The sequence below is a fragment of the Rana temporaria genome, chromosome 10 (genome assembly GCF_905171775.1).
Source record: "Rana temporaria chromosome 10, aRanTem1.1, whole genome shotgun sequence".
Taxonomy (NCBI): Eukaryota; Metazoa; Chordata; class Amphibia; order Anura; family Ranidae; genus Rana; species Rana temporaria.
In genome coordinates, this window is record NC_053498.1 from 141,002,674 (window position 1) to 141,027,799 (window position 25,126).

A 25,126-nucleotide genomic window follows, 5' to 3' on the forward strand; every position below is an offset into this window, starting at 1 on the left:
ATGGACTTTCTTGTTTTTATGCATATAGACTTTCTTCATCAATTATCAACATTTTTATTCTAGCACAGTTTATTTTTTATTTAATGTTTAAGCATATCGCAGAGGTGCTGCAAAGAAAGCAGAACAAGCTTCTTGGCTTGTTGAGGAGACTTCCTGTCACTTCTTTGTTCCCCCCGAAACGCGTTGGCTTGTCATTCTTGTTACAATCTCCAATAAACGCCTTCAAACACACCCTCCAACTTGTATTTACTAGACACCGGACGGTCCTTTCTACCTACTCTTCCTAACTCACATGTGGAAACAACCTTAAGGCCATACCCAGAGGTAGCAGCCCAGGCCCCATAAGAAAAAAAAAGAGTTAATTATCATCATCTTTCAAGTTGAGCACAAACCATTGGAAGGAAAACCTTCTTCCCGGCAACTCCATCACCAACCAACGACCAGTGACTGATTGAGTCAGTCCAAAGCAGTCTCCAACCCCAACGAGATAACAGAAACGAAGAAGCTTTGGCTGTAGACTTTGAGGATGAATTGTTCCACAGTATTTGCAGCTGCAGAGGTTAGTGGGAGCTTTTTAAGAACGTATTTGCTGCTTGTTAAGAATATGTAAGTCTTTAAATATCCACAGTACTACATGAAATGTTACCTGTAATAACCAGGGGATGTACACACCCCATATCCCACAGCTTCCTGCATGCCAGGTCATGCTATCCAGAGGCCAAATTGCCAACACGTATGTTGCTAGGGGTTAGCAATTTTAGCAGGTAAGCAATTTTGTTATCTATGCCAATGTTAAGGTGCCTATAGTTATATCACAGTTGTTATTAATTTTTTTTCAAACAGGTGAACTTTAAAATATCTATACATCGGGACACAAGAGGCTCCATGGGACTGTGGTTCAAAAGGCGTTTGTTTCAACAGGTAGGGTCAGATGGCAGCCAAGTCTATTATTGATTCAGATACATTTTTCTGATATCTTACCGTGAAGCGCGACACTGGAAGCCGAAGATCTAGGGACTTTCTGTACAAACCTCAGAGCCGAATGGAAGGGGAAACCGCTGCGTATTATCCCATATACCTGCAGAGAGAAAATTTGAAAATGTTATACAAGACATGTGAAAAAAAAATTCAAATGTCTAGCAGGAACTGCTATATATGTGTACAGTTCCTGCTAGACATTTGAATTTTTTTTTTCATTTTTTTTTTCATTTTCAGGTCATTCGTTATGATCGCAATTCGCAAATTGATAAAATTCAAAAGTTCGCAAATTCAAAAATTCATTAATTAGAAAATTAGAAGATTCGTAAATTAGAAAATTTGTAAATTCTAAAATTTTTAAATTCTAAAAATTTTAAATTCTAAAATTTGAAAATTCAAAAATTTGTAAATTCTAAAATTTGTAAATTAGAAAATTCGTATATTAGAAAATTCGTAAATTAGAAAATTAATAAATTCTAAAATTCATAAATTCTAAAATCCATACATTTCATAAATTAGAGAAAATTAGAAAATGAGAAAGAATTTTCCAAAATTTTTAAAAAAAGAACGAAAATCTGAAATTTTTTAATAACAAACTAACTAACTAATAATAACTAACTATTATATTATAAGTATTGGAATTTCCTTTCAAATTTGGCTGTTAGTGAACGTAACGAATACGATTAGTTTTAGTGTATTATTTTTTGAAAATATGCATTTGAGAAATAACTATGCAAATATGTTGTTTACGTTTCATTCATTTTGTTGGGTTTTTTTTGTTTGTTTTTTCAGGTCATTCGTTATGATCGCAATTCGAAAATTCGAAAAATTTGTAAATTCAAAATTTCAAAAATTCCCAAAATAAGAAGGAATATCAGAAAATTCGAAAGATTAACTAACTAACTAATAATAACTAACTATTAAATTATAGGTATTTGATTTTTTTTTTCAAATTTGGCTGTTAGTGAACGTAACGAATACAAATGTATCCAAAGTTACAAATTATCCGAAATAATGAATGCCGCATCTAAACAAATGGAACGGAACAAATTATTAATAAATAATAAGTAAAATAAAAAAGTTTATTATTATTGTTATTTATTATTATTATTTTGTTACGTTCCATCCGTTTAGATACGGCCTTCGTTATTTTAGATAATTCGTAACTAAGGCCTAGATTCATGTAGGGCGGTGTATGTTTGAGCCGTCGTAGCGTATCGTATTTACGCTACGCCGCCGCAAGTTAGAGAGTCAAGTGCTGTATTCACAAAGCACTTGCGTCCTAAGTTACGACGGCGTAGCGTAAGCGCGCCTAAGTCAAATTGTGAAGAGGTGGGCGTGATTTTATGCTAATTAATCTTGACCCAACGTGATTGACGTTTTGAACGAACCGCGCATGCGCCGTCGGTGGACGTATCCCAGTGCGCATGCGTCGGATAGAATGTCTAAGATACGTCGAACACTGCCTACAACGTGAACGTAACTTACGCACAGCCCTATTTGCGTACGACTTACGCAAACAACGTAAAAAGATACGCTTGTTCCAACGTCCATACTTTGCATGGGCTGCGCCACCTAGAGACCAGCTTTATCTTTACGCTGGCGTATGTCTTATGTAAATGGCGTAACTCAATGCGACGGGCATACGTACGTTCGTGAATTGGTGTATCTTGCTCATTTGCATATTCGACGCGGAAAACAATGGAAGCGCCACCTAGCGGCCAGCGTAAATATGCACCCTAAGATACGACGGCGTAGGAGACTTACGCCGCTCGTATCTTAGCCAAATTTAAGCGTATCTGGTTTCCAGAATACGCTTAAAGATACAACGCTGCAGATTCGGACTTATGACGGCGTATCTACTGATACGCCGACGTAACTCTTTGTGAATCTGGCCCTAAATTTTCACAACAAATTTTCGTGTTTTTCGGACTTTCGAATTTACATTTTTATAATTTCCCAATTTCCGAATTTAAGAATTTCCCAATTTCCGAATTTAAGAATTTCCGAACTTAGGAATTTCCGAATTTACTAATTTAAGAATTTTCGAATTTAAGAATTTAAGAATTTTCTAAATTACGAATTTACAAATTTACGAATTTTCAAATATTCATTAATTTGTATATTACGAATTAACAAATTTGTTGTTAAAAAATGAATTCGAAACAAAACTAATTGCTGGAACTGTCCTGGCCTTCCAGCGCTGAAGTGGTTGAGACAGCTCTCATTGATAAACATGGGATTTCACATGTCATGCAACTTGGGGTCCCAAGTCATTGAAGTGTGAACTGAGTCTAACCCCCCCCCCCCCCCCTCAAAGTTAACAATTCTGCTGTCCTAATGTGCTCCCTGTGCTCATTTATCCAGAGTGTGGGCACTCTAATACATGAGGTGTGTTACTGGTCAGATCACCAGGGCAAAACAGGGAAAAAAGCCCCCAAAAAATAAAAGAAAACTAATGCAGCCAGCACATCTAATGATTAGTAATCTGCAATATGTTACATTTTTGGTTTTGGATTCAATACCACTCCAAATAAATTAAAAAGGTTGCATTGCGCAGAACTAACTTCCTTAATAAAAATCTATTTTATTTCAGACAAGCACATTAATCATTACAAGAGAAGGTTTTATTTTGAAATGCAATTTCCGAAAGACTATGAATTCCATATTCTTGTCTACACCTCATTATTATTATTAGGAGGTGATGAATGTTATCATTGTTACTAATGTTCCCAACACTCAGAACAATCTGCGTATTTTTATTTTAAAGTATTTTAAATGTAATTGTAGAAAACTAGATAAAAACACAAGAGAAATGTGTAGACAGCCATAAATTGTCATTGTAATGTGCAAACTGCTGTGTCCCTTCTAGACATGTGCAGAACGAAAACATTAGTTTAATTTCGTTTTGATCCGTTATTTGCATAAATTCGTTTAGTTCAGGGGTCGACAATATCCGGGCGCCAGGTCGCAATTGCGACAAGAAATTGTGACCTGGCGCCCGCCGGTAATTGAGGATACTGTGTCTTCGTGCGCTCCCACGCCGCGTGATCGCGGCGGGCCCGTAACGGCCGGTAATTGAGGCCACGGCTTCGCGGCCTTGTGAAGTGCCAAGATCTTCCTAGTTAAACAGCAATTCTAACGTGTCATTTTTCACTATTTTCACTGCCATCTCCTTCCCTCTAATTGGAACCCCCAAACATTATATATATTTTTTATTCTAACACCCTAGAGAATAAAATGGCGATTGTTGCAATACTTTCTGTCACGCCGTATTTGCACAGTGGTCTTACAAGCGCACTTTTTTTGGAAAAAAATAAACTTTTTTTAATTAAACAATAAGACAACAGTAAAGTTATCCCATTTTTTTTTTTATATTGTGAAAGATAATGTTACGCCGAGTAAATTGATACCCAATGTGTCAGGCTTCAAAATTGCGTCCGCTCGTGAAATGCCGACAAACTTTTAGCCTTTAAAATCTCCATAGGCGACGTTTAAAAAATTCTACAGGTTGCATGTTTTGAGTTACAGAGGAGGTTTAGAGCTAGAATTATTGCTCTCACTCTAACGATCGCGGTGATACCTCACGTGTGGTTTGAATACCGTATGTGTTCGCTTTTGCGCGTGAGCTCGTCGGGACGGGGCGCGTTTTCTGGCTCCTAACTTTTTTAGCTGGCTCCTAGATTCCAAGCAAATTTGTCAAACCTTGGTTTAGTTAAATTTGTCTCATTCGTTTAATTCGTTTTTCGGAATTCGTTTTGTTTATTAGTTTTTGAATCGATTCGAAACGTTTTTGCATCGATACGAAAAGTTTTCGCATCAATTTCAAGTAGTTTTCAAGTTCGAAAAGTTTTTGAACCAATTTCGAATAGTTTTCGAATCAATTTCAAATAGTTTTTGAATTCGAATCGTTTTTCAATTTTCAAAAAGAATAAAATAGAATAGAAAATAAAGGAATAGAATAGAAAAAAAAAGTTCTATTCTATTTTATTCTCTTCGGAAATTGGAAAACTATTCCAATTAAAAAAAAAAAAATTGAAAACTATCCAAAAAGTATTCGAAATTAAAATTTTGTTATTTCGGATTAGTTTAAATTCCGCACTACTCTAATTCAGAAATTCTGATACATCTGAATTTCCAAATAACAAAAATTTGTCCGAATTTTAATTTGAAACAACCCGCGCATGTCTAGTCCTTTCTGTCCCTGCTGTGCTTCACCACTGCACAGCATGAGGAGGTGACAACACTTTTCAAAGCCTCCAATGCTGCTGACTCCGTGGCACTTCCCATCTCCTGATTGCTATGGATGGCTACAGTGCCAGGACAAGGTCACCTAGATCCCAGGGTGAACATGCCAAACTGTGCCCCCCCCCCCCCCCAAGATGTATGAGCATTATTTGTCAGCAAAAATCCCCCCCACCCCGAATATACATTGGGCACTTATCTGCATGATTACCACCTAAGCATAAATACTCCCTCCTCCCAGTACAGATCTGCCCCAATGCTGACATCCCCCTTCCTAGATCAAATCACTGCCCCCTGCACCCTCCAGATCCCCCCCCCCCAGCACAAATGCCTCCCCACAACAAATCACCCCTCCTAGCACAAATTGTCAGGGATTAGCACCTAAGGTGACCAGATACGTAGGCTACACAAGGGAACTGAGACCAAACAAAGGATATATATGTTAACGTGAAATTTATTTACAGTGAAAAATAGGACGTAAATTTTGCTTGGGTACCATGTCGCACGACCGCGCAATTGTCAGTTAAAGCAACACAGTGCCGTATCGAAGAAAATGGCCTGGTCATTCAGCAGCCAATTCTTCCGGGGCTGAAGTGGTTAACAAGGAACGCGAGAAAACTGAGAGCCAAATAGGAAACAAAGTACTACATAGCGAACACCTGCTGGAAGAGGGCAGGTAAGTAGGCCCGGGGTCACCTAGCCCACGCCTACGTTACCTCTACTCTAATGACCACACAAAGAGGTGTCACTAGAAGCTTTAGCCGCGTTAAGATTAGACATCGCAGATTTACAGCTGTCGCCGCGGCGAAAAAGAGATTCACCGACCAGCAGCCGCCACATGTTCTATGGAAGGAGTAAAGTCTTTAGCATCCAAATCCCTTAGCGCTCTTGAAAAAAAATAAAAATCAAGAAAAAAAAAAAACAGCAAACGTTATGACTTCAATAAAAATCAAGAACATTTCCAGAACCATTAGTACTCATTATGACCACAGGAAAAGTTTTCCACGAGCAGATGTATGCCAGTCACCACCGTGGTCCAAGCACAAAAACATTGGCAGTCGTTTCAATAAGCGGCACGCTTGGACTTGCCTTCTCTGGCAGGGTCCCGACGGAGCTCATTCCGAGCTTATTTTCTGAAAAAAAAAAGGTGAAGAACTGAAGGCTGGAGCCATAGCAAACTGCAGACGGTTGCCAGGAGCAGAATGAGGTCAGCACATGCAGCGCGGTGTCAGGAGGCCTGCGCGCTGTACGCTGAGAGCCAGACGCTGGCTTTGTGTCATCCTCTCCCTGGTGGAAGCAAAGCTGCTGAAAGGAGCAATGGAGCTGGGCTCTGTCATCGCGCATTACGAATTATGGCCCCCCTGGCCAAGGTTTCACAGCACAACCCGCCGACACATAACGCAGAAGACGCAACCTGTGGCAGAGTTTATTTTATTTATTTTATTCGTGTCGTGCCAACTCGTTCTGCAGCACAGAGAACTATTCACACCAGGTCCTACCTCCGATGGTGGAGATAGGACTTTCTCAGCCTTTTCCCCCCTGGAAATAGGTAGAACTTCACCCTACCCGTCAACTTTAGATCATTCACCCCTCTGCCCCCCTCCTTAGACAGAACCATCTCCGATGGTTTCACCCTCCCCGTCAACTTTTTGTCATTCACCTTCTGCCCCCCTCCTTAGACAGAACCATCTCCGATGGTTTCACCCTCCCCGTCAACTTTATGTCATTCACCTTCTGCCCCCCTCCTTAGACAGAACCATCTCCGAAGGTGGAGATAGGACTTTCTCAACCTTTTTACCCCTTAGGAACCCTGGAAATAGGTGGAACGTCACCTTTCCCATCAACTTTATGTCATTCATCTTCTGCCCCCCTCCTTAGAGAGAACCATCTCCGATGGTTTCACCTTCCCCGTCAACTTTATGTCATTCACCTTCTGCCCCCCTCCTTAGACAGAACCATCTCCGATGGTGGAGATGGGACTTTCTCAAACTTTTTACCCCTTAGGAACCCTGGAAGTAGGTGGAATGTCACCTTTCCCATCAACTTTATGTCATTCACCTTCTGCCCCCCTCCTTAGACCGAACCATCTCAGATGGTTTCACCTTCCCCGTCAACATTATGTCATTCACCTTCTGCCCCCCCTCCTTAGACAGAACCATCTCCGATGGTGGAGATAGGTCTTTCTCAATCTTTTACACCTGACGAACCCTGGAAGTAGGTGGAACTTCACCTTGCCCATCAATTTTATGTCATTCACCTTCTGACCCCCTCCTTAGACAGAACCATCTCCGATGGTGGAGATAAGACTTTCTCAACCTTTCTACCCCTTAGGAAGTCTGGAAGTAGGTGGAACGTCACCTTTCCCATCAACTTTATGTCATTCATCTTCTGCCCCCCTCCTTAGAGAGAACCATCTCCGATGGTTTCACCTTCCCCGTCAACTTTATGTCATTCACCTTCTGCCTCCCTCCTTAGACAGAACCATCTCCGATGGTGGAGATATGACTTTCTCAATCTTTTACACCTGATGAACCCTGGAAGTAGGTGGAACTTCACTTTGCCCATCAACTTTATGTCATTCATCTTCTGCCCCCTCCTTAGACAGAACCATCTCCGATGGTGGAGATAGGACTTTCTCAACCTTTTTACCCCTTAGGAACCCTGGAAGTAGGTGGAACGTCACCTTTCCCATCAACTTTATGTCATTCACCTTCTGCCCCCCTCCTTAGAGAAAACCATCTCCGATGGTTTCACCTTCCCCGTCAACTTTATGTCTTTCACCTTCTGCCCCCCTCCTTAGACAGAACCATCTCCAATGGTTTCACCCTCTCCGTCAACTTTATGTCATTCATCTTCTGCCCTCCTCCTTAGACAGAACCATATCCAATGGTTTTACCCTCCCAGTAAAATGTATGTCATTCACCTTCTGCCCCCCTCCTTAGACAGAACCATCTCCGATGGTTTCACCCTCCCCGTCAACTTTATGTCATTCACCTTCTGTCCCCCTCCTTAGACAGAACCATCTCCGATGGTGGAGATAGGACTTTCTCAACCTTTTTACCCCTTAGGAACCCTGGAAGTAGGTGGAACGTCACCTTTCCCATCAACTTTATGTCATTCACCTTCTGCCCCTCTCCTTAGACAGAATCATCTCTGGTGGTGGAGATTGGACTTTCTCAACCTTTTTTACCCCTGAGGAACATTCCAATATATATACATATATATATATATATATATATATATATATATATATATATATATATATATATATATATATATATATATATATATATATATATATATATATATATTATAGTGTCTACAAATGATGGCATATATCTATATATATATATATATATATATATATATATATATATATATATATATATATAGATATAGATATATGCCATAATTTGTAGACGCTATAACTTTCACGCAAACCAATCAATATACACTTATTGGGATTTTTTTTACCCCCCCAAAAAAATGATTTGTTTATAAACAAATCCCCCCCCCCCCCCCACAACAGATGTGTTAAAAAAATGAGATTTGTTTATCAGAAGGAACAGATATTTGTTTATAATTAAAAAAAACATATTTGTTTATTTAAAAAACAGTGATTTGTTAAAAAAAAAAAAAGATTTGTTTATAAAAAAAAAACAAGGCTTTGTTTGCAAAAACAAAAGGGATTTGTTTATTTGTTTAATAAAAAAAAAAAGATTTGTTTAATTAAAAACCAAGATTTGTTTATTTAAAAGAAAAAAAAAAGATTTGTTTATAAAAAGATTGACTTGTTTGTAAAACGATTTGGCCCAGATTCTCAAAGGGCTTACGACGGCGCAACGCCATTTGCGCCGTCGTAAGTCCTAATCTGGGCCGTCGTATCTATGCGACTGATTCTTAGAATCAGTTACGCATAGATATCCCTTAGATCTGACAGGCGTAAGGCTCTTACGCTGTCAGATCTTAAATGCAATTTTTTTTCCTGCCGCTAGGTGTCGCCTCGTCGTTTATGCAAATTAGCTATTTACGCGAGATTCGCCGAACGTACGCGCAGACGACGCAGTGAATTTACGACGTTTACGTAAGCGTAAACTTGCCCCTGCTATATGAGGGGCAAGTTTACGAAGGTCCGTCGTATGCCATGTTAAGTATGGCGTCGGGTCCGCGTCGGCTTTTTCCGTCATTTACGTCGTTTTCCTAAGTCGTCCGCGAATACGACTTTACGTCAATGACGCTCACGTCGGCGTCATTGACGTTTTCCGTCGTGAGCTGGAGCATGCACACTGGGCTATTTTTCAGCCCGGCGCATGCGCAGTTCGATCGGCGCGGGGGTGCGCTTAATTTAAATACAAGCCGTCCCCTTTGAATTACGCGGGCTTACGCCGGGCTATTTACACTACGCCGCCGCAAATTACGGAGCAAGTGCTTGGAGAATACAGCACTTGCTCCAGTAATTTGCGGCGGGGTAGTGTAAATGGCTTACGCTACGCCGCCGCGGATTATACCAGAATCTGGCCCGATTTGTTTATTAAAAATAAACAAAAAAAAATGTTTGGTTATAAAAAAAAAGAAAAACGCAATATTTGTTTCTATAAAAACAGAGATTTGTTTATAAAAAAAAACCCCAAAAAATACAATTATTTAGTAAACAATGAAAAAATACACACACATACCCCTCAAGACACGATCGACTTCTGAATCACAACGATGAAGCTGTACTAGAGGGGAATCTGCCGCAGTAAACGTATCAAACCCGGTGAAGAAACACTTCATTATGAAGTAGAATTAGCACTTGTGGGCGATTATAATGTGACACCGCCATGTTACATATTGCCGCTGCTGATCTGCAAACTTGATATTTTTCACATTGTCACTCGGCGAACAACCAGGAAAATGTGAGGGGGTGTTAAACTGACATGTTTGAAATCAAAGTCTAAAATAAAGAGGTTTCAAAAGTAGAAAAAAAATAAATGAAGATGATGGAAAAGAGGATTGTAGCCGGCATTGAGGTATTCGCTGTTGGGAGAAGGGGGGAGCATTTGTGGAATGAGAACTTAAATGTTAATAAACTTTTGCCGGTAAAAAATAAATGCCCCATCATTTAATGTCGCTATTATCGTGCAACCATCCTTTGCAGCAGAATTGGCTTTGTAAAGCGTGGTTATAACTGCCCCTTCCAGGGTGTCTTCGCTGCCTTCAGGGTCCCCCTAGAGCAGGGGTCTCAAACTGGCGGCCCTCCAGCTGTTGTGAAACCACAAGTCTAGGTACATTGGGAATTCCTAAACAACTGGAGGGCCACAGTTTGAAGACCCTTGCCCTAGAGTCATAGGCCCAGATTCACAGAGAGCAAGGCGCTCATTACGCCACCGTAGAGCAAACACTGTACGCCGCGCCAACGTAGCGCGGAGAGGCAAGCATGGCATTCAGCAAGCCAGTGCTCCCAACGCTGCGCCAGCGTGGCGTGGGTTTTGAAGGCGCACGCGAAAGCGGGCGTGAACCCATGCAAATGAGGCGTGACCCCATGCAAATGATGGGCCGAGCGCCAGACAGGTACGTATCACGAACTGCGCATGCGCCGTGACGTGGACGCATGCACAGCACCCCCCTGCGCCTGCTCACAACCACGCCGCCACAACTGCCTAAGCTACGCCAGATCACTGCGTACACCGTGAACATAACGTACGCCCAGCCAGACACATGTCCAACGCACAATACGCCGGCTTGTGTTCCCTGGTGTAGACCTTTGCATGTCTGTTGCCTGGTTGCACCTCATTTATGGGGAATAACTTTACGCCGGACGTCCAACTTGAGCGCATCTCGCGTAGCATGCGCCGGGCACACGCACGTTCGTGAATCGGCGTATTTCCCTCATTTGCATGTTTGAATGGCTAATCAATGGGAGCAGCACCATGCGCCCAGCCCATATGTGCGCCCACCCTACGCCGGCGTGTGAAATACGTCGGCGTAAGTGCTTTGTGAATCTGGGCCATACTTGCCAACTGTCCCGGATTTGCTGGGGCAGTCCCGCTTTTTACTAAGCTGTCCCGGGCTGGTAGTGTCCTGGACTGCATTTCTGAATCTGGGGGTCTCTGTTAGGCTTCACGTTCATTAGAGAAAAATAGGCTATGAGCTGTGACTTTTCCACCACCACCCCCCTTACCATGTATTAATTTAACACGGCCACCGGCACGTTGATACAAAATGGAAAAAAAATTATCCGCACTTAACACAGATTAAGTCAGTTGACGCATTTCAGCCTATAAGGCCTTAGTCATAACCAAAGTGGCCAGCGCTGCAGTTGTGGTGTGACGTGGCAAAATGATACAACAGGACGTGCTTGGCGGTAGTACTATACCGAACGCCACCGATTGTATACATTTGCCCATGAAGCCCCACAACCGCGACAGTGTGTACTAACATTGCGTTTGTCACGGTACCGCCACCAAAACCCAACCCATTCAAGTGAAAGGCGCTGTGCCGCAACTGCATACCACATGTAGTATTTCCATTTAAATTCCCCAATGGGCTGCAAAAATACAGAGGTGGTGGTATCACCAAAAACCACTGCCCTTCTTATTGTGCCCACACCGGTTGTAAGCTTAGGACATGCAAGCGCAGTGTTGCCCGGGGTTCATAGCAATGTGCCCCGTTGGGCTGCCATACTAGGGGCATGCATGTGCAATGTGGCAGGGGGTCCTTTTCATTGCACCCGCTTGGGTGGCAGACAAGTACAGTGTGGCCAGGGTCCTTACAACGTGCCCCCTTGGGCTGCCATGTTAGGAGCATGCCTGTGCAGTGTGGCTGGGGTACTATTGTGCTTAGGGCACACATGAGCTGTATGCTGGCTGGGCAAGGAGCAGTGGCGGCAATGTGGCAGCCTTAGGGTGACCACATGTCCCGGATTGCCCGGGACAGTGCCGCATTTTGCAGGTTTGTCCCAGGCACATTCATTCCAGGACAATACAGTGTCCCGGAATGAAACTGACACAGCCACCTCCGGGCCAATCTGATGACCCCAAAAAAGCCGCCACATCACCGCTTTACTCACTGACAGTACTTGTCCTGGCCGGGAATGCCTGGAGGAGCAAAATCCCGCCCCCTGCTTGTGATTGGAGAAATCATAAATCCCGCCTCTTGTGTCCAATCACTGTGCTGTGATTCGTTACAGCACAAGCTGATTTTTGGGAAGGGAGGGGGGGTGTCCCTAAATGGTAGTTTGGAAATGTGGTCACCCTAGGCGGCCTTTTTTGGGGGCATCAGATCAGCTCTGGGGGGGTGGCTGTGTCAGTTTTATTCCGGGACACTGTATTGTCCTGGTATTAAGGTGCCCGGACCTGCATAATGCGGGACTGTCCCGGGCAATCCGGGACACTTGGTCACCCTACTTCCCAACCTTGGAAACCATCTTTATTTCGGAGCGCCTTGGCCCCCATATGTCGAACCCTTTAGGTTAGGCGTCTCAAACCTGCGGCAGCTGTTGCAAAACTACAAGTCCCATGAGGCATTGCAAGGCCGACTGTTACAAGCATGACTCCCACAGGCAGAGGCATGATGGGACTTGTAGTTCGGCTGCCAGTTTGAGACCCCTGCTTAAGGTATTTGCCATCCCTTAGTAGAAAGTAAAAACCGGATTCAGATCTGTTCCATTAATTACATCTCTGAAAACCCGGCTGTTTTAAAATTCCAGGTGTGCACGAGGAGGAAGAACTGAGGACTGTACTGATTCCTTGTAGCGATCGGCCCCAGAGGCGGCAGAACGGCCGCTAAAACAGCCATCAGCCGGCATTTCCCTGAACGCCTAATTACCAGGCAGGCTGACAGCGCTGCCTCTCCATGGGGGGGCCCCTGCTATGGCCTGGAAACACAGCGAATGAGACAGAGTGGGGGTCTCGCAGGGAAATCAATGCCATTCCCGGCTCTCCTGTGTGGCGGCGGAAGGCTTTATTAACGCACACATTTGTACAACTTCTAGAAGCTCCCAGCATTTTATTCCCCTCTGCTAAAGAAAAAAAAGAAAAGAAAAACACAAACGGTACTGCAGGAGAATAATTTCATGGAAAGGGAAGAAAACGGCCACCATTAGAGCCAAAATAAGACAAAGAGACGCGCACAGCATGCCGCGCAACGAGCGCCATCGATTCATCGCTGGAACGAGGCCAGAACACAACGCAGCTCCTTTAATAAGGCGAGAATCAATGTGCGGAGATCCACCTCTGTCTATCACTATTCCCCCTTTGCTCATCCAGACGCCGCAAACTGAAATCTGATTGGTTGCTGTTGGTAACCGTCCTTTGAACGCCATGATTGCTCTTTACGCTGACTTAGGCCTCATTACACACCTAGACAGGCGGAAACAACAGGCGGCTGAGCTGCGGTTTTAGCGTATTTCAGCGTATTTCAGCGTATTTTGCCGAGACAAATTGCGGCATTGCCGAGACAAATGTCGTCCCAAAAAAGGAGCAGGAGCTTCTTTTGGGCGACAAATATGCATAGGACTGCCCACTGAAATAAATGCAGGACTGCTGTTAGAAATCAAGGGGCCCCCATACAGACAACCTGACATGGGGCCCTATACAGACAACCTGACATGGGGCCCCATACAGACAATCTGACACGGGGCACCATACAGACAACCTGACATGGGGGGGGGGCCCACACAATCTGAAATGGGGCCCCCATACAGACAACCTGACACGGGGCCCCATACATACAACCTGACACAGGGCCCCCATACAGACAAACTGACACGGGGCACCATACAGACAATCTTACACGGGGCACCATAGAGACAATCTGACACAGGGCCCAATACAGACAACCTGACACAGGGGCCCCATACAGACAACCTGACACGGGGCCCCATACAGACAACCTGACACGGGGCCCCATACAGACAACCTGACACGGGGCCCCATACAGACAACCTGACATGGGACCCCATACAGACAACCTGACATGGGGCCCCATACAGACAACCTGACATGGGACCCCATACATACAACCTGACACGGGGCACCATACAGACAACCTGACATGGGGCACCATACAGACAACCTGACAAGGGGCCCCATACACACAATCTGACACAGGGCCCCATACAGATAATATGACATGGGGCCCCATAAGACAATTTGACAAGGTGCCCAATACAGACAATGAAAGGTGAAAGCCATTGGGAGGAAGAGGCGAATAAACCAGCTTTCAGATGCTGAAGGGAGAGCCATATTGGGAATTGGTTCCAGTAATTGCCCTCCTGCAGCACCGATCACCCTCCCTGCCCACATCCAATTCACCCAGCTGCCTGGTCCCTCCTGCTGGCTTGAGCCCCGTAAAGGAGGACTGGTGGCAGCCCTTATCTACTGCCCTGGCCCTATGAGCGACACGTGGAATCGCAGACAAAAAATTGTGTTCCACAGGCAGTATTGCCGCCCAAGCGGGACCCATTCAAGTGAATCAAAGCGAGACATACTGTCGGTCACCAGCACACCAAGGACCTCCAGAACAGGTCCAAAGCTTTATTCAGCAATCACATCATAATTAAAAACCAACGTTTTGAGACTCCTTGGACCTGTTCTGGAGATCCTCAGTGGGCTGTTGATATTCTTCTGGCTTTGAAGGTCTTCGGTTTTAAGGTGTTGATTGCTGTAGCACCCACTTACATTTACAGCCACTTAGGAACGTGTGCGTTGGCGATATTGTGCTTCCATTCCAGTGAATAGGTCCACTTCACAACTTCCCTGCAAGCACGTGTAACGAAAATGATTGAAAACTATTGCTGTTGGCTTTCAAGGATTAAAAGAGGGGTTCACCAAGCGACATATGGCCTCTGAACCGCCTGCCAAAGTGCAGTGGATCACTTTTTAGAGGGATGGCCATGGCAGCCATGTGTGTAAACAAGCCCTTAGGATTGATCCACAGATCAGTTACAGCGGATAAATCCGGTCGTCTGTACGGCCTAGCGGATATTTATCCGCGGAGATTTCTCGGGCCGATCGATTTCAAGCGGATATAAATTTCTTAGCATGCTAAGAAATTTATCCGCTTGAATCGGGTCCAGCGGATTGATCCGGTGGTCTGTACAGACTCACCGGATCAATCCGTCCGCTCCCCTCCCTCGCATGCGTCGTAATGATTTGACGCATCCGTGGAAGTACTTACATTCCAGCGTCGCGCACGTCGCCGCGTCATCATCGCGGCGACGGCGCGACACGTCACCGCGGATGAATTCCACACGGATTTTGAACCGATCCAAATCCGGAGGAGGAATCTCCGCTGGAAACGGTCCGGCGGACCGTTTCCAGCGGAGATCCCCTCGTGTGTACGGGGCCTTCTCCAGATGATCTGGCAATAACAATATAAAGGCTTAAAGAGCAGCTGCATCCAAAATGTTTTTTTTTAGTTTTGAGTTGAGTGGAGAGGGAGTAGAACACCTGTCAGAGTGCTTATGTCTGGAATTAGCAGCAAGGATGGCCAATTCTGTGTAGCTGCACTAGGAAACTGGACCCAGCCATATATATCAATGGGGAATACAGGAAAGCAGGGAAAAACTGGAGATACAGGGATAATATAGGAAAGGGGAACTAAAACTGAGATCAGCAAGAAGGGGGAATAGGAATAAGGCAGCAGGGTTTGGGGTAAAGGTGATAGGCACAAAGCATAATCAAAGAGTAGGAAGAAGATAACCGCTAGCAGTATCTGGCAGCAAACAAAACCATGGAGCAAGGTGTAAATACCCTCCCAGCAGCCAGCACCAGGTGGAGCCGATTACTGGGATCTGCTGGCTGCTGGGACACATCCACTGGTGGACATTGGAACTACAAATGTCCCCTTTAAGAAGCACATTGCCACCAAAGGGTGTGTCACGTACCTGATGGGAGACTGAGATGACGAGGTCGGCCTCTCTTGTATCTCCCGCCCTGGCACCGCTGGAGATGAAACAGAGGACACCGAGGGACAGGAGGAACACGAGTGCCTGCAGATGAAGACTCCGACAGCAGTAGCGGGAGGTGCGAGCCGGTATGAGTAGGAGGCACTCCGCGGGAGCAGCGACACTGGATATCAGATGAGGTGTAGTTCCTGGAAGACTTGTAGCAGGAAGTCGCAGGAAGTCGCAGGAGCAAGTCGCAGACACTGGGGGGTTGCCAGGGCTCAGCACAGGAAGCAGATGCGGGGTCATACAGAAAGCCGGGTCAAGTGGAAGGCGGGCAGCGAGGTACCAAGCAGCAGGCGGTAGCAGCGTCAGGTGAATAGCCAGAATCAGAAACCGGTAGTCAGGGAATAACAGAGTTCAGGAACGGGGTCAGGGCAAGCCGGGTTCAGCAACAGGAGATCAGCAAGGTAACAGCAAGATTCAGGGTACAAGCTGAAGACCAGTCAGCACTGCCTGATGGTCAGAGCTCTCTTTAAATAGGCATCAGGAAGGATCTTCCTGTCACATGATGAGCCTATGGCTCCCATTTCATCTACTGGCAAGATTGCCAGTACTTCTTCTATGGCCATTTCTTCTACTGGCAAGATTGCCAGTACTTCTTCTATGGCCATTTCTTCTACTGGCAAGATTGCCAGTACTTCTACTACGGACATTTCCCTGACACTCCGTCCTTTCCTTACAGGGTGATTCGGGTCCTGGTCCTTATCCACCAATCTAGGGGTATTGATTGGGCTTAATGATTTAACCTTGGCAGATGCAGAGGCCCCCCAAGGGACAAAAACCTCCCTAGCTGAGATATCCAAGTAATATCACCAAGAAGAGTGGCAGACATCTATTGTGACAGTGACTAGTAAAACTCCTTCCCTGACACTTTCCATGAAATTTTGAGTAGAGTCCTTAGTTCTTGGTAATTTTTACCTCAAAGCCCTGATGTAGGGAGATTGTTGTCTTGGATATCTTTTATTTTCCTTTACCTTTTTGTTTACCAGCAATAAATGCATTGCTCCAAAAAAACTAAAAAGCTAGACTTGAATTTTTGTCCGCCAATCAAGGGGTATTGATGGGCATTGATGACTTAACCCCAGCAGCTTTAGCACAAATCCAGAGGCCCCTCAAGGGCCAATGGCCTTCCTAACTTGAAAGTCCAAGTGAAATAAACAAGCTAGGGCGCCAATCTCCTGTTGTGATTAGTAATACTCCTTCCCTGAGATTTTGGAGAGAGTCCTATAAGAAGCTTGGTCATTTTTCAATTTAAGTGGGATTGTTGCCCCCCAAAAGGCTTTGGATGCTTTTACCTTTCTTCTGTTTCAGTTTTATCAACAATAACTGATTATGGACTCTTAAAATGGCCACCTTGTGCTCTTTTTTGTTGATTTCATTTTTTTAATCGCTGTCTGTGCCCCTGTTACGGGGATTCACCACTCTACTCATCCTGTGACCATTATCAAAGAGAAGAAAGTTGTAGAAAATTCCAAATTTTGGGTTGTCACCAAAGCTTGAATAGAAGGGAAATCTTCCAATAGGGACACTAGTTATGGTGACCCTGGTGAGCCCTCACTTATGATGATGAGCCAACTAGTTTTCCCAGGAGGCATCAGCTTCAACACAGCGTCCGGAGGCAAGTGGACAAGGTGGCTCGTCATCAGGCATGTACTGGCCTTAGGGACTACTGTGAGTTTCCCGATGGGCCGATGGCTCTGTGGGTCGGATGCCTATTGCATCGGAGGTCCGCAGCGATCTATCCGTCAACGCGAGTAACGCAGGAAGTGTCTGCAATAGGTTCTCTTGTGTTACGCTGCTCCCCGGCGACCCCTCCTTTCTTCTCGTCCATCCCCATTTGCTTGTGACATCATCTGGGATGGACAAGAAGAGAGGAGGAGCCCAGCACATCAGGGCACAAGGCACATCAGGGAACAGGGCACATTATGGCACATGGGGCACACCAGGGTCCATGGGCCACATTAAAGCACATAGGGCACAGCGTTTACTATACTAGTTAAATGCAGAGTAGCGCAGGAAGCGTCTGTAATAAGTTCTCTCTCATGTCACGCTGCTCCCCGGCAGCCCCTCCTCTCTTCTTGTCCATCCCAGATGATGTCACAAGCAAATGGGGATGGACGAGAAGAAAGGAGGGGTCGCCGGGGAGCAGCGTGACATGAGAGAGAACTTATTACAGATGCTTCCTGCGCTACTCTGCATTTAACTAGTATAGTAAACGCTGTGTCCTGATGTGCCCTATGTGCTTTAATGTGCCCCATGGACCCTGGTGTGCCCCAATGTGCCATAATGTGCCCTGTTCCCTGATGTGCCTTGTGCCCTGATGTGCTGGGCTCTGTACCGTGCCCTGATGTGCACTGTACCCTGATGTGTTTTGCCCTGGGCCGGTTGGGATGAAGTCCAGGGCCACATTTTTGTCCCAGTCCAGCCCTGCCCATCATCATGAGCGAGAATGATGTCTCCTCTGTTCCTGAAGCCAACAGGCTTCACATATTGCAGGAAACAACAGCTTCAACACAGCGGCTGGAGGAGGGCGGTTTAGGCAGCGCATCCTCATAGACAAGAATGACATGTACTCTGCTCCTGAAGCCTCCTGGGATATGAACGTCACATATTCCAGAAAGCAGCATTTTTCAAGCAGTAGACAAGAAGGGCAGACCGGGCAGGAAAGACGTGTACTCTGCTCCTGAAACCTCCTGAGATATACACACCACATATCCCAGGAATCACCAGCTTCAACACAAAGGCCAGAGGAGGGTAGAGGAGGCAGTGCATCATCATAAGCGAGAATGATGTCTTCTCTGCTCCCGGAGCCTCCTGAGATATGCATACAATGTTTCCCAGGAGGCATCAGCTTTAACACAGCGGCTGAAGGTAGGCAGAACAGATGGCACATCATCATAAGTGAGAATAACGTCTGCTTGTGAAGCATCCTGAGATATGCATGTCACATATCCCAGGAAGAACTTTTAAAATAGGTGAAGTAGGGCAGAACAAGCAGGAAAGACATACACTCTGCTCCTGAAGCCTCCTGAGATGTACACACAATGGCCCAGATTCACAGAGAGCAGGGCGCACATTACGCCGCCGTAGAGCAAACACTGTACTCTACGCCGACGTAGCGCAGAGAGGCAAGCATTGCATTCAGCAAGCCAGTGCTCCCAACGCTGGGCCAGCGTGGCGTGGGTTTCGAAGGTGCACGCCGGCGTAGGTGGAAGTGGGCGTGAACCCATGCAAATGAGGCGTGACCCCATGCAAATGATGGGCCGAGCGCCAGACAGGTACGTATCACAGACTGCGCCGTGACGTGGACGCATGCACAGCACCCCCCCCTGCGCCTGCTCACAACCACGTCGGCACAACTGCCTAAGCTACGCCGGATCACCGGGTACGCCGTGAACATAACGTACGCCCAGCCAGACACGTCCAACGTAAAATACGCCGGCTTGTGTTCCCTGGTGCAGACCTTTGCATGTCTGCTCCTGGGTTGCACCTCCTTTATGGGGCATAACTTTACGCCGGACGTACAACTTACGCGCACCTCGCGTAGCCTGCGTTGGGTCCACGTACGTTCGTGAATCTGCGTATTTCCCTCATTTGCATGTTTGAATGGCTAATCAATGGGAGCAGCACCATGCGCCCAGCCCATATGTGCGCCCACCCTACGCCGGCGTAAGCAAGCTACGTCGGCGGGGGGGTAGTCTGTTTTTAGGCGCATGTTGGTTTGTGGGTCTGCCGCACACATACGCCGGCACACATTTGCGCTTATGTGTTATACGTCGGCGTAAGTGCTTTGTGAATCTGGGCCAATGTATCCCAGGAGGCTTCAGCTTCACAGAATCCAAAGGAATTCAAAACATGAGGCACATCTTTAACTATGAGAATGATGTCTCCTCTACTCTTGAAAACTCCTGGGATATGTATGCTACAGGAGGATAATATTGAAGGGACAAGAGGTCACAAGCCTCAGGACTTTAAAGGTGTTGGGTGTAGGGATAGAGAATCACTAATACAGCATATAAAATGATTTTTTTTTATTACAAAACATAAAAAAACATGAGACAATACTATATTCATATGAAAAAAATCACTTGTTCCATTGAAGCATAGTGAATAGACACTACCACTCTCAACATGTTTCGCTCGGCAGAGCTTCCTCAGGAGATTTCGGTGTGGTGTTTTATATACTATGGACAACAAAAGATGAAATGAATGCTCATGTTGAAATTTGGTATGCATAAAAAAAAAAAGGTTGGCATATACTGGTATACATTATGCAAATATATTGAGAAACAATATGTAGAATGTCAATTACAGGGCATAGGAAACAATTGTAAATAAATGGTTACAGGAAAAATGAACCTATATCATATAGAGCGGCTCTGGTAAGGTTCATTTTTCCTGTAACCATACATTAACAAATTTCAACATGAGCATTCATTTCATCTTTTGTTGTCCATAGTATATAAAATGCCACATCGAAATCTCCTGAGGAAGCTCTGCCAAGCGAAACATGTTGAGTGGTAGTGTCTGTTCAATATGCATCAATGGAACAAGTGATTTTTTTTATATAAATATAGTATTATAATATTTTTTTTTTCCATTTTATATGCTGTATTAGTGATTCTCTATCCCTACATCCAACATCTTTAAAGTCCCGAGGCTTGTGACCTCTAGTCCCTTCAATTTCTTCTTAATTCATTGGGATGTGGTGTTCAATTTGATTCCTCTGCCTTACTTTGTTTTGCTACATATCTCAGGAAGCACTAACTTCAACACAGCAACTGGGGTAAGAGGGACCAATTGGCACATCATTATAAGTGAGAATGATGTCTCCTCTGCTTGTGAAGCCTCCTGGGATTTGCAAAGCACATATCTCAGGAGGCACCTGCTTTAACACAGTGGTCAGAGAAAGGCAGCCCATTCGGCATATAATTATAGGCGTGAATGGTTTCTCCTCTGCTCCTGAAGACTCCTAGGATATGAACATAACATATGCTAAGAGGCATCATCTTCAGCACAGAAGCTGGAATGAGTGGACCAGGTGGTGTGTCATCATAGGCAAGAATGATGTCTCCTCTGCTTCTGAAGCCTCCTCCAGGAGGACGGACCGGGTGGAATGTCATCATAGGTGAGAATGATGCCTAAACCCAGGAAGCATCAGGTCACATATTCCAGGAGGCATCAGGTGTAGAGGAGACAAGTCACATATTCCAGGAGGCATCGGGTGTAGAGGAGACAAGTCACATATTCCAGGAGGCATCAGGTGCAGAGGAGACAAGTCACATATTCCAGGAGGCATCGGGTGCAGAGGAGACAAGTCACATATTCCAGGAGGCATCGGGTGCAGAGAAGACAAGTCACATATTCCAGGAGGCATCGGGTGCAGAGGAGACAAGTCACATATTTTAGGAGGCATCAGGTGCAGAGGAGACAAGTCACATATTCCAGGAGGCATCGGGTGCAGAGGAGACAAGTCACATATTCCAGGAGGCATCAGGTGTAGGAGACAAGTCACATTTTCCAGGAGGCATCAGGTGTAGAGGAGACAAGTCACATTTTCCAGGAGGCATCGGGTGCAGAGGAGACAAGTCACATATTCCAGGAGGCATCAGGTGTAGAGGAGACAAGTTACATATTCCAGGAGGCATCGGGTGCAGAGGAGACAAGTCACATTTTCCAGGAGGCATCGGGTGCAGAGGAGACAAGTCACATATTCCAGGAGGCATCGGGTGCAGAGGAGACAAGTCACATATTCCAGGAGGCATCAAGTGCAGAGGAGACAAGTCACATATTCCAGGAGGCATCGGGTGCAGAGGAGACAATTCACATTTTCCAGGAGGCATCGGGTGCAGAGGAGACAAGTCACATATTCCAGGAGGCATCGGGTGCAGAGGAGACAAGTCACATATTCCAGGAGGCATCAAGTGCAGAGGAGACAAGTCACATATTCCAGGAGGCATCGGGTGCAGAGGAGACAAGTCACATATTCCAGGAGGCATCAGGTGCAGAGGAGACAAGTCACATATTCCAGGAGGTATCAGGTGTAGAGGAGACAAGTCACATATTCCAGGAGGCATCGGGTGCAGAGGAGACAAGTCACATATTCCAGGAGGCATCGGGTATAGAGGAGACAAGTCACATATTCCAGGAGGCATCGGGTGCAGAGGAGACAAGTCACATATTCCAGGAGGCATCGGGTGCAGAGGAGACAAGTCACATATTCCAGGAGGCATCAGCTTCAACACAGAAGCTGGAAAGAGAATGGACCAGGTGGTGTGTCTTCACAGTTGAGAATGAAGTCTGCTCCGCTTCTGAAGACTCCTCCAGGAGGTCTGACCAAGCCGAGTGTTATTATAGGTGAGAATGATGTCTTCTTTGCTCTTGATGCCTCCTGTGATAGGCAAGTCACATATCCCAGGAGGCATCAGCTGCAATAGAGTAGCTGGAGGATGGAAGACCAGCCCGCCTGTGATCAGGGTGTTAGCAGGTGCAGTCTGTACTCCCCACTGCAGGTGGCGCTCGACTGAAGCGGCAATGTAGACAGGGAAGGAATTTGTGAGGAACTTGCCTCCTCTATGACTTAATGTGGTCACAAGGAGACAGTTGTCGGATTGGACGCTGGCGTCCTACGTGACTTTAACGGCCATCTTGGGTCAGCCAGGGCCTTTTTATGCTAAAAAAGACCCAACCCTGATCCCCCTGGGGCATTAGGCTCCTGACAGGGACTAGAGTAATCTGTGGTCTATGCAGCCGAAACGGACCCAACTTCCTTGGAGGGTCTGCCGAAACAGAACCCTCCCCGGTGAGGCTCCCCCGAAGGGAGACCCCATGAGAGCAGGCGAACTAAGCCAGAAGGCCATGTCCACCCACTCCCAAGACTTTCAGGGCTGGCCCGAGGACCGGCACCCTAATCATCACACACAGGGTGTACAAAAAGTGCACCAACAGAAAAAGACATAAAAGTGACAAACAAGGGGTAAAATAAAAAAGAAAGTGGGGGAAAAGGAAGGTGGGAGAGGTGAGTGGAAAGTGGCCACCGTGCAATACGATGGCCGGCCCCCCGGCCAGGAACAAAAATTCCCCTGGTCCTAGCCAAAAGGCTCGGCCCTAGAGGCAGGTATGAAAAGGGTGTATGTGGAGATTGTGACCATGGTGCCACGCGAGTTGGTGCCCTCTCAAACACTAGTGCAATGTATGGCACCCCTAGACTGCCACTCCAGGGGCACTATCTCCACAGGCTTTTCAACGGACCCTGACCCCCGGCCCAGACCAGCAGCACCCTTCCCAGCCAGGAAGGTAGGAGTTCAGAGAGATCGGTGAGAGCCCACCTCAGCAGGCTACTCCCACAACCCCCATCCCTCCCACCTAATCACGTTCGGAAATACTAACCGCTCCTCCCATCAAAAAGAGGAACAAGGGTTCTCTCCCGAACAACTGACTGGGGCAGGCACCACCAAACCCAGGCCAGAGGCCAGGGGCCCAGCCCTCCAGCTTCGACCTCATGCCTCTCCGTCCAAATCAGAATGCTTCCACCTCCACGCCAGCAGGTTTAGCGTCCGCCGACCGCCATCCCTTTCCACCTCGCCGTGTACTGGGGACGGTTAGCATAGCACCACCTACTGGCAACTGATAAGAACAGATACTACACTTGATCTTAGAAAAAAGGCAGAGAAGCGATACAATACATTGCCATTGCTTAACTTGGACTTACTGCCCACTAACAACACGCTGCATTTTGCTTGCAAGGAGGCTGGCTTTCCCAAACCAGGAAGAGACAGCCGGCTCCCGATGATGTCAGAAAGGAAGATGGTGGCATGCAGTGGCGGTGCGTCCATAGGGACGCAGGAGCGCCACCCCCTCTGGCTCGCTCACAGCCAGTAAAATATACAGATTCATACACTGTATGAATCTGTATATTTTCGCCGCTGCCGCCCACTATTCAGCTGGCCGGATGTTGAGCGCCGGTCAGCCGAATAGCGGCAGCTGACAGGCTGTGTGGAAGTGCCTATCAGGGCCAGCTGTAGTCGGCTTCCTGAAGCTCATCCTCGGGACGTACCGGCCGTATGTCCGAGGATAAGACTGACAGGCGTCTCAGCCAATCAGGTAACCTGATTGGCTGAAGCGTCATCGAGGGCGGGACGAGGGACGTAGAAGCCATAAAGGTAAGTGCCAGGGGGGGTACTGGGCACAGTGGCTACAAGTGGGGGCACAGTGGCTACAAGTGGGGGCATAGTGGCTACAAGTGGGGGCACAGTGGCAACAATTGGGGGCACAGTGGCTACAATTGGGGGCACAGTGGCGACAATTGGGGGCACAGTGGTGACAATTGGGGGCACAGTGGCAACAATTGAGGGCACAGTGGCAACAATTGGGGGCACAGTGGCGACAATTGGGGGCACAGTGGCTGTGTTTGATGGCATAGTGGTGACAATTGATGGCACAGTAGCAGCGTTTGATGGTATGGCACAGTGGCTGTGTTTTGATGGCATGGCACGGTGGCTGCGTTTTGATGGCATGGCACAGTGGCTGCGTTTTGATGGCACGGTGGCTGCGTTTTGATGGCATGGCACAGTGGCTGCGTTTTGATGGCACAGTGGTTGTGTTTTGATGGCACAGTGACTGCATTTGATGGCATGGCACAGTGGTGACAATTGATAGGTACAGTGAGGCTGCAATTGTTTTTTTTTTTTTTCGTTTGCACCCCACAAAAATTTTGAGTACCAGCCGCCACTGGTAGCATGGCAATTGGTGTGCAGCAATGAATCAGCATACCACAACAGGACAATACTGGGTTGACCGGGTTTGTATTTTTTTTTTTTGCAGACGACCTAGGACAGTGATGGTGAACCTTGGGACCCCAGATGTTTCTAAACGATACTCTATACGATACTCATGCACTCTGCAGTGTACTTGAGCATCATGGGAAATGTAGTTCCAAAACATCTGGGGTGCCAAGGTTCGCCATCACTG

General features: G+C 46.3%; 1 protein-coding gene across 3 annotated transcripts in view; it reads right to left on the reverse strand.

The window, feature by feature from the left end:
* The window catches only part of PKNOX2 (PBX/knotted 1 homeobox 2), a 524,525-nt gene that overhangs the window by 194,315 nt on the left and 305,084 nt on the right, over positions 1–25,126 (reverse strand). For all 3 annotated transcript variants that reach the window (XM_040326438.1, XM_040326439.1, XM_040326437.1), the window contains exon 4: positions 982–1,078. The gene's annotated coding sequence lies outside the window, so the exon portion shown is untranslated. The remainder of the gene's footprint in view (positions 1–981; positions 1,079–25,126) is intronic.